Raw genomic sequence first — 11,439 nt, forward strand, 5'->3', positions numbered from 1 at the left:
CCGGCATGAGAGTTTTTGTTTGATTTAGGAGAGGCAGGAATGGAAAATTCTGGTCTAGGAGCATCAGGGATTTTATTGTATAGCATGATAGAGTGAGTATAGATCAAGTCTAAATATTGTGCATGAGCAATGACTTGCTCTTCAGTGATGACTCCTCCCTTTGCCACATCTTTTGTAATAGAAGGTAACAATGACTTAATAAACCATTCAGCCAATAGCTGATCAGGAACATATGTTTTTACCATTCTGCGACGACGTCGCCACTCATGAATATGATCGAATATGTGAGTGGTCGTCGTTTGCTTGAAATTGGTAAGAAGCTATGTTCCCGTTTCGTACCTTATATGTAACTGAAAATGGGTTAAAAAGGTTGTGGCTAGGGTACTGAAGTTATTAGACGAAGCTCTAGGCAGTTCGATATACCATTTTTCCGCCGGACTAGTTAACGTTCACTGAAAAAGGCGAAGCTTGATCGAATCATCATTTAGAGTGTTATATGAACACCACGGGTGAAAGGTCATCACATGATTCGACGGGTCTTCACCCAAATTTCCATTAAATTTAGGAATATCTTATGGAAGTTTATGAGGAATTTCTAGCCACCAAGGGGCGTAAGCGATTGGATCGTTTGTTAGCCGATTTAGATCTGGTAACTCTAAAGTTGCCACGAAGGGCAACTGTTGATTTAGGTTCGGCGAAGCATACCAAGGATAAGATGGGATTGCCTAAGTAGTGGGTCTTTGCATACCAGCATAGTGCATTTGATGCTGATAACTTTGGTAAGGTTGATGGGCATAACCATTATGAAATGGTGGATGTTGACCATTTTGAATATACGGCTGCCCATTACTTACAAAGACTTGGTGCTCAGATCCTTGGTAAAATTGTTGGAATTGTGGTTGTTGATATTGTACCAACCATGGTTGTGAGTGTTATGAAACTAGCTCAAGAAAAGATAGAAAAGATAGATCAACGCCTTAGAATTCAGCCTCTTCGAGGGGGAAACCTCCTTTACATTAGATAAATGAACAATTCTTTGATGATTCAAATGACAAAACCTCCTTTCTATATATAGGAGTCTAAGGAGTCACAATATAATCCAACCGACCTAACAATAATAATATAAAGCCACAAAAATAACAATAGAGGGATTCTATGGGGCACATAAATAACAATATGGGGGTAATAGGGGCACAACAATATAAATAAGGGGTATAACTACAATAGTAATGGGGTAATCACTAGTATTATAGGGACCCAACATGCCCCTCTCCTTCAAAAAAGTGTTGTCCTCAATGCTTGAGTAGTTCTGGATACTTTTGCATAAAATTCTCATCCTCCCATGTGGAATCTTCAGCGGATAAGTTCTTCCACTTGATAAGATACTCTGAAATTGATCGATTTCGTAGCTGTCTAGTTCTTGTTTCTGTGACTGCTTCCGGTTCCAATATAATTTTTCCTTCCTCGTCAAGTTCTAGCAATATTGTTTGAACTGGGAGCTTGTCGCCTATAACCTTCTTTAAACATGAAACATGGAAAACTGGGTGCAATCGAGAAGCTGCAGGAAGCTCCAATTTGTATGCCATAGTACCAATCTTTTGCAACACCTTGTACGGACCATAATACTTTGGTGATAATTTATTATCCTTCTTAGCTTGCTTTAGGGACATTTGCTTATATGGTTGTAGCCGTAGGAATACCCAATCACCTACATCAAAACTTCTTTCACTGCCATGTTGATCTGCCTGTTGTTTCATTCTATTTTGTGCCAACACGAGGTTATCCTTTAAGAGTTGGAGGACTTGTTGTTGATGTTCGATGTGATGTTCCACTGCCTGAACCTTAGAATTTTCTCTTAAATATGATGTGATGGATGGTGGTTGATACCCATAAAGTGCCATAAATGGGGTCATTTTTGTTGCTGTATGGAAGGAAGTGTTATACCACCATTCAGCCAGAGGCAACCATTTGACCCATTGTGTCTGTTTATCAGATACAAAGCAACGAAGATATCCTTCCAAACATTTGTTTACTATCTCAGTTTCCCATCAGATTGAGGATGATAAGATGAGCTATGAGCTAACTGAGTACCAAGACAAGAAAATAATTCTGTCCAAAAATTTCCAGTGAAAATGGGATCTCTGTCACTTACAATAATCTTTGGGTTTCCATGTAGCTTTTGAATTGTTTCCATAAATGCAGTAGAAACTGTACTGGCTTTAAATGGATGTGATAATGCACAAAAGTGTGCATACTTGGTAAGTCTGTCAACTACCACCATGATGACACTTTTTCCCTCAGACTTGGGTAAACCTATGATAAAATCCATTGAAACCTCCTCCCAACGTTGGCTTGGAATGGATAGAGGTTGTAGTAGACCCGGTTGTTTCAACTTTATTTTGTTGGCAAACCAAACATTCCGCCACAAACTTTTGAATATCTGATTTAAGGCCATCCCAAAAAAATTCCTTCTTAACCCTGTGGTAAGTTTTTAAAAATCCTGAGTGCCCTCCTAAGGGAGAAGTGTGCAATTCCATAAGAATCTTTTGTTTTAGTTGGGAATTCTTACAGAGGTATAAGCGATCTTTGTACCATAAAGAATCATTTTGCCAGCTAAATGTATCAGACGTACTGGAATCTTGTTGTAGCTTTCGAATAAGTGCCCAAACTTCTTCGTCATTCTTCCATTCCTCCCTTGCTTCATTTATCCAATCTGGTTGGATAATAGAAATGGCACACAACAATGCTTCCACATCCTCATCCTTTCTTGAGAGTGCATCTGCCACCACATTTTGCTTCCCTTTTTTGTAGATGATTTCAAAGTCATAACCCAACATCTTTGTGACCCACTTTTGTTGCTCTTCAGAGGATAATCTTTGTTCTAAAAAGTATTTAAGGCTATCATGATCCGTTTTTACCTTGAAGTGTCTTCCCATTAGGTAGGGTCGCCATTTCTTAAGTGCATGGAGTATTGCCAACATTTCCTTCTCATAAATAGCTTTGCTTAAAAACTTTCCCTTGATTGGACGACTTTCAAAAGCAATGGGTCTTTCATCTTGCATTAGAACAGCACCAATTCCATTTCCTGAAGCATCACATTCCACAATAAAGGTTTTTGTGAAGTCCGGTGTAGCTAAGACCGGTGCTTGGCACATTGCCTCTTTAAGATGTTCAAAGGCCTTCGTTGCGTTCGGAGTCCATGAAAATGCATCTTTCTTCAATAATGTTGTTAGAGGTGCTGCTATTCTCCCATAATTCTTAACAAACTTGCAATAATACCCTGTCAACCCAAGAAATCCTCGCAGATGCTTTATGGATGTGGGGATTTTCCATTCCTTAATGGCTTTAATTTTGCTAGGGTCTACCTTAACTCCTTCATGAGATACAATATGACCCAAATATTCCACCTCCTGGACTCCAAAGAAACATTTGGATCTTTTTGCATATAATTGTTTCTCCTCCAATAGTTGTAGCACCCTGTCAACATGTTCAACATGATCCTTCCAAGACTTGCTGTAGATTAGTATATCATCAAAAAATACTAACACAAATTTTCTAAGGAATGGTTTGAAAATTGAATTCATCAAACCTTGAAATGTTGAAGGTGCATTGGTAAGGCCAAAAGGCATGACCAAAAATTCATAATGACCCTCATGAGTTCTAAATGCTGTTTTCAGAATGTCTTCAATCTTCATTCTGATTTGATGATATCCTGAACGAAGATCCAACTTGGTGAAGTAAATTGATCCATGCAATTCATCCAGTAATTCATCAATGACAGGAATGGGGAACTTATCTTTAATAGTGAGCTTGTTGAGCTCCCTATAATCTGGACACATGCGCCATGATCCATCCTTCTTGTGCACCAATACTACTGGAGCAGAGAAAGAACTTTGACTCGGTTGAATTATACTAGCCTCAAGCATTTCTGCAACCATACGTTCAATTTCACTTTTTTGGACATAGGGATATCTGTACGGCCTGATGTTTGGAGGAACACTTCCTGGAATCAGATGAATAGCATGATCATGATCACGCATAGGTGGGAGACCTTTGGAGTCTCAAATACCTTGGAATTATTGTCCAAGACTTTTTGGAGACTTGGAGAAATAGATGATTCCGATGTGGAAACATCTAGCGAACATAATTGTGCAATTACACCTCTTTGCTCCTTTTTTAGAAGCTTTGTCATACCATTAGAGCTGATTATCTTTCCTGGTTTCCCTGCAATACCCCTTAATTCAACTTCCTTTCCTTCCATAGAAAATTTGATGAAAAGTTCTTGAAAATTAAAAGCTATTGTACCCAAGGATTGTAGCCATTGGACTCCTAGTACAACATCAGCACCTCCCATTGGAATGGAAAGCATTGGGCTAGTCAATACATATTCTCCCATGGATAGCTTGATATTATGGCACCTTCCAGAGAAATTTATTGTTCCTCCATTTGCAATCATCACTTGACACTCTGGTGCTGGATATAGGAAGCAATTCAATTCTTTTTCTACCCTACAATGAATAAAATTGTGGGTGCTTCCTGAATCAATCAACACTATTACCTTTTTCTTCTTGATTTGTCCTTCTATCTTGATGGTTTGAGGAGTGGTAATTCCCGCCAATGCATTACAAGATATGGTCGGATTTAATTGTTCTTCATCTAGGCTTTGTTCCTGGAGTATATCCTCTTCTTTTGACCTTTCTTGCTCCTTTTCTTCTTCCTCTTCACAATCTATGTAGAATAATTTCTTCTCAGCACACTTATGACCTTTAGTGTATTTGCTATCACAACTGTAACAAAGCCCTTTTGCTCTTTTTTCTTCCAATTATTGTGGTGTCAACCTTATAGGTTGTGGAAGACTAGGGGCAACAACACTTCCATCTTTATAGTTGTGAGTGGTATGCTTCCTGGTTGCCATAATTTTGCTTTCCATTTTTCTTGCTAACCTGAATGCCTTCTCTAATGAATTAGGTTCCCAAAGGCGAACATCATGTTGGATATTATCCTTTAAAGACCCTATGAACACATCAATCCTATGCTCCTCTGGAATATATTTTACCCTTATGTTCAATTTTTGGAACTCCTCAATGTGCTCCATTATTGAACCCTTTTGTTTGAGACTTATCAATTGGCTAAAAAAAGTGTTGCTTTTTGTATCCTCATAATGTGCTATCAATTCTTCCGTAAAAATTGCCCAAGTGATAAATTATTTACGAGAGCAAAGCCATTGATATCATGCAAACTAATTTGGTTCCAAATAGACAGTTGCCATACGTACCTTTTGTGTGTTTTGCACATTATTGAGATCGAAGAATTGCTCCATCTGTAATATCCATGTGGCAGGATCCTTGCCATCAAACTTCCTCATATCAATTTTTGGAATATGGTGAGTCTTCAATCCAACATTAGCATCTATGGAATCATGAATAACATTTCTTTTATTCTCATCATGAGTTTCCTTTAGTACCCTTTCATCCTTAGTGCCCATTTCTTGTAGCAACTTATTCATATTTATCTTCAATTCGTCCATGTCTGTCTTCAAATTTGTCTTCAAATATGCCATGTCTCTCTTCAAATCTGTGTTTGAATCATCCATATTTTCTTCCATGCCCTTTATCTTAGATTCCACGCCATTTATCTTAGCTTCTGTTAGCTTTTGTGAGCGTGACATTTGTTGCACTTGTTCTTGTAATTTTGATATATCATGTAGCATTTCTTCCTCTTCTTCATGAGTCATGCTAGAGCTTTCAGGTTCCTTACTCGGTGTTTGCATTTTCTTTCCTCGGGGAATTAGTTACTGATAATAATGCTTTACTATTCCCTTTGAATTCCTTCAAACCAAGCTTATGCAAAAATTTAAAAAAAAAATACACACCTTTTTTTCCTTTGTAGAAGCCTGATATCGAATCTGATGTATCTCTGTAATTTCGGATCATCCAGTTCTGGAATTGCAACATGTAGTAGCCTTCTGTGTCCTCTTTCCAATGCCACAAGTCTGACCCGAATTGGATTCTCCAAGGAAGAGTTATGCGAAATCTCCCACAGTGACTTGATTTTAGACTAATTCAGTAGAGCAAAATTGTACGACGTACCACAAGTCACTTTTTTGACCTATGGATTTGAAAAATGCATACAAGAAACTACAGTCTATTCTCTTTTTGTACCTTCTTACGAAATTTCAATCTGATCTTCAGAGAGAAAGTTATGACAATTTTCCCCAGGTCACCTGTTTAGAATGTAATTCAGGAGTCTGCAAAAAGACCAATTTCCTCAGATCATATCTCCGAAAATATAGTGTGAAATGATCTGAAATTCGGACCCAAGGTTCAGCGCTATTTCTTCTCAAATGGTTTTTTTTTGCGAATTCTGAAACGTCACAGAAAAAAAGTTATAGCAAACATTCCACGATGACCTGTTTGGAGCAGCGAAACCCTAGAATCCAAAGCTCTGATACCAAATGTTATGAAACCAGCTCAAGAAAAGATAGAAAAGATAGATCAACGCCTTAGAATTCAGCCTCTTCGAGGGTGAAACCTCCTTTACATTAGATAAATGAACAATTCTTTGATGATTCAAATGACAAAACCTCCTTTCTATATATAGGAGTCTAAGGAGTCACAATATAATCCAGTCGACCTAACAATAATAATATAAAGCCACAAAAATAACAATAGAGGGATTCTATGGGGCACAAAAATAACAATATGGGGGTAATAGGGGCACAACAATATATATTAGGGGTATAACTACGATAGTAATGGGGTAATCACTAGTATTATAGGGACCCAACAGTGAGACCATGTGTTGTTGTCCAATACTGGTTGTTTAACCAAGATGAGGGGTAATGGTACCTGTTTGATCCTGGGTCACTCCAGTTAAGGAGCCACTAATCGATGATTATGGTGGTGTTGTAGAGACAAGGGGCTGTTGGATTGCGACCTGAGAGACTTGATGTTGGCATACAACAGGTAACACTTGTACTTGCGACACCGTCACAATATCTGGTGTAGTGGGGATATTTGACATAGGCAGACTTTGTTGCATTGAGTATACAACTCTTGGTTGTTAAGGAAGTATTGGTATCCAACCACTGGATGTAATTCTAGCATAACCTGAATTCTGTTGCGAACTATCGTATGTTTGACCTCCCGGAGGAGACAATGAAAGGGCATATTGCCCCCCATACAGCAGTAATCCAGTGCTTAAGGGAATGACTTGCCTTTGAGGACCAGACTGCCCAAATTGACACTGTGAAGGATCAATTTGCTGAGACTCAACATAAGAGATTCCAGATATTATTTCGGACGAACAAACGAGAACAGACCATACTGTCGAAACAGCCCCTGGATGGATTCCATCCAGCAATTGAGAGCTAGTTGCGACAGATGGTACGTCGGCGAACATTGTCGGACTAACAGCAGGAGGTTCTACCACTACCGTGTCAGATGACATAGTCCTAGATGTTGACGGTTGTTTAGACATATCTAGTCTATCCAAAAGATTTCATAGTGATTCTACAAGAACTTCCGATAACGGTAGACTAATTTCTGATGAAGAATGATATAGATTGATCCCAACTCCAAAATGCGATGGAGTACTAGATGGTGGATCCTCCACAATCTCTTCTATAGCAATCAAACTAGGTGGAAGAGGTAGACGGTCAGGTCCGTAAAATATTTCCGGTGCCGAAGAAGGTATAGATTCTGCAGCAACAGATGTTTTGGGAATAACACCTTCCAAATCATTCGTAGATGGAACCGGTTCAGGTATACTAGGATCAGTTCTGCTGTCCTCTAGTTGCTGTGGAACTTCTTCTGTAACGGCAGGGATGCCAGAAATGTTTGGAGTAACCAGAGTCTCCGAGGGTGTCGGAACACTTGTTCCAACCAGACCAGGGGACTTTGAACCATTTAAATGAGTTTGCTTTGTCCGGAATAGTTTTGATTCTAGAGAGAAAGACTGTTGACTTGTAAGTCTCCGCGAACGATAGGGTTTTAATTTACTTTCCTCCACGATTGAAGATCACTTGATCAACTAAAAATAAAGGGGAAAATGTTTTTGAATTAAATGAATTTTAGACGCTTTGACACAACTTGTTTTTTCAATTTTTAAGAGTCATGAAAAAAAAAAAGACGACTCTAGTTGCCTTCGATTTTTGATGAGCCTGAAGTGAGAAGTGCTCAGATGGACCTTTTCCTTTAAGGAGTTTGAAAAGGAATGAAAGAGACTACTCTGGAAATCTAGATAGAGGGATTACCAAATCAATCGCAAAACTGTAGAATAATTTTTATGGTACGGCAGTAAATCTTCCCGAATGCTATGTTTAGTGCATTGCCATCGATAGGGCGGTAGACATGGCTTCCTATGGATAAAGGATATAGCCTATTGTGGTCTCCCAATATATACTCGACGATACATGGGAGCACAAGTCTGTACTGGAACTTTTCGTCTCAAAGAGAAGGAATCACCCAACCAATAGTGAAAGCGACAGTTACCAGGATTTACGACGCCAGAATACGTCTCTAGCCTAGACTTCTAGATGTTGTGCGTTAGGTTCCAAAGCGTTTTTAGGTTCATTAAATTTATTTTACAGTTGATCTTTCTTAAGAAATTTTCCTTTCAGGTTCACCACGTGATGTAGATGTACAATTCCTAAAATGCAATCTAAGATGATAAATAATCATTTAATCTTCTTTCTGCAATGAAAATCCTAGCTACTAAAGAAAGAGAGATGATATTCTTTCAAACATAGAGTAGAGAGCACGTGCTATATGCAACGTCCTAAATCAAACCAACAAGAAGTCTAAATGCCAATGCACATGCATGTATTTGTTTTTAGCTTTCTTAATGTGTGAATGACAAGAAGAATGTTAATCACAAATCTGAATTATCTTTTCAAAGCAACAGTACTAGCAAGTTTCTCTTCAAAAACGAAAGGAAGATTATGACGACACTTTGCTATTTTGAATTGAAAACTACTTTTGACACTTGAAAAACTACTAATTCAAATCAAATACAAGAGTAACTGTATAATGAACCATCAAGAACAATAGAATTCTTTTCTTTGACTGAAAACGACACTTGCGACACTTTCAAATCAAAAGACGACAGTTTGATTATACTACCTTTTTGTAAAAGAGAACTGTAAATGGCACACAATGCATAAAAACATTCACAATTCTTTGTACTATGGAGGCAGAATCATGCAAAAGAAGGGAGTTTCTGCAGTGGTATACTGATCACTGATAGCAAAACTCCTGAATAAAGCTGAAGACAGTGAATACAGAAACCAAAATCTGAGGGCAGAAGAGGTCTTGTCTGATCAGCGCACCTGCAAAATAGGAAAAGTGCGATGCATCACACCTACTGAATATGGGAGGTGTGATGCATCCAAATTCCCAAGAGGAGAAGGTGCGATGGTCCAGAGGTGAGACTTCAACTGGGTTCCGAGTCACAGTTTGCAGCTCAGTTCAGGGATTTAGGCCGAGCAAGTGATGTTCAGTAAATATAAATCACAGGGGTTGATCTAATGAGGTTACTAGAGCCACCACTAGGGCAATTAGAAGGTTTTCAAATCGGTTGTTCAGTTTATAAACAAAACCCGGAGATAGACTGAAGTAGCATTGATCTACTTTGAACTTGCATAGAAAATGTAGTTCGAAGGCTAGCCGTCTTGACTTCAGGCTCTGTCTGTAAGTTTATAAAACAAATAAATATAGACAAGCAAACAATCTATTCGCTCCCTAGTGGAGTCGCCATTTTGTTATCGGGAAATCTAGTGTCCACTCGGAGCTGCTAGTCCCACTAAGACTAGTAGCTATCTTAGAAACAAACAAACTAAAACTACTTTCGCTTTCCTTTATGAGAAGTAGATAAGAGAGGAACAAAGGACACCAACCTCAGTCTTGCGCTTAGTTCCTTGCTTGGTTCCTCTCCGTTCTGACAGATGCTTGCTACTTTTCCTTCGTCTACACAGCTTCAAAGAGCACCTGTGGAATCAAAGCAACATAATACTATCGAGGAACAACGATCTATAATCATAAACAATATAGGACCAGATATATATTGACCACAAAAATGCATATGTCATCAAACATACAAGAATGTGGAGGAAAACTTGAATAGCTTTATTAATATCAAGAATAGAAAAGAGGATTACAACCAATTGTTCTGACCCAGCGTCATACTCCTAGCATGAAACCCCTTCACCTCATGAAAAGCTTAGATCACCCAACACTATGATATTCCACCAAGAAACCAACAGAACTTCCTTGCAAGATACAAAATTCCAGCCTCTAGATCTCTGGGATGAGGGATCCATATATAGATGATTGCAAGGGCGTGATTCAGCCTCTGGGATTTTGATTAGTGTCTTCTCTCTGATAGTTCTTGATTCCACTTGGAGATTGATGATCTCTTACTCATCCCTGGGTGAATTCAGAGAGGCAGGTGTCATAGGAGAAGTTTCTGGAAGATTCTATGATCATCCACCTCGTAATCTGTCTCTGCCATTTGTCCACTCTCGCCCATCGCACCCTACAAAAGGGCTTTTCAGTATGCATCGCACCCTTTACTCTGGGCAGGTGGGATGCATCGCACCCTTAGCACTAAGCAACCTGTATGGTCCAGTTTTGACCAGTTCTGAGTAGTTTCCTGTGGAGAACTTCTGGGAGATGATGTAATCAGCTAACCTTGTTCCTTTAGGGTATGTAACAACACTTTTAGGGACTTAGGAGCCCTTGGTTTATGGACATGTTTGATTGGGGTTGCAGTGCCCAAAAATGTCTATAACAATCACAATCATCAATGCATGACCATATCAACCACACAAACCATAACCTCATGCATGGCAACAACCATTACTCCATTGTACACATTGCCACATGAAGCCATAAACATGCATAAGAAATTCCTAGTCAACTACACATACCCATGAATGCATATCGTCGAGAATAAGCGATCAATTCTTGTAACCAACCTACAAGTTTGATACATGTAATCAAACATACAAGAATTCAACCTAACATACAAGGATGTAATCAAGATGCACATAATCATGTACCCAATCATATACTCCTAACGACGCATTTCATAAAATCAAAATCAAGTTCCTCATGCTAACCTTACTGTTGGCTAGTTGAATTGTTTATTGATTAACAATCAAGTACCACATTAAATTGTCAACCTGGGAAAGTCTTTTATTTCAAAGGCTACCGCGTACTGTATGTACTTAACTCTAAAAGCATCAAAAAGCTGTAGTATACATAATTCTCACGCTATGTTATAACAGTGCATTGCAAAGATAAAGTGAAAGCAGTTAATTACAAATCTGAAAAGAAAAGTGATTGATGCTCTGTTAGCAGGGGATCAGGACCCTATCCTCCAAGCAAGGACGTTCAACACCTACCCCTGTAACCAGATTGCTAATACACACTGCAATTC

Source organism: Pinus tabuliformis, chromosome 1_2 (assembly GCF_031772625.1).
Source record: "Pinus tabuliformis cultivar Carrire ecotype Pingquan chromosome 1_2, CPIR1, whole genome shotgun sequence".
Taxonomy (NCBI): domain Eukaryota; kingdom Viridiplantae; phylum Streptophyta; class Pinopsida; order Pinales; family Pinaceae; genus Pinus; species Pinus tabuliformis.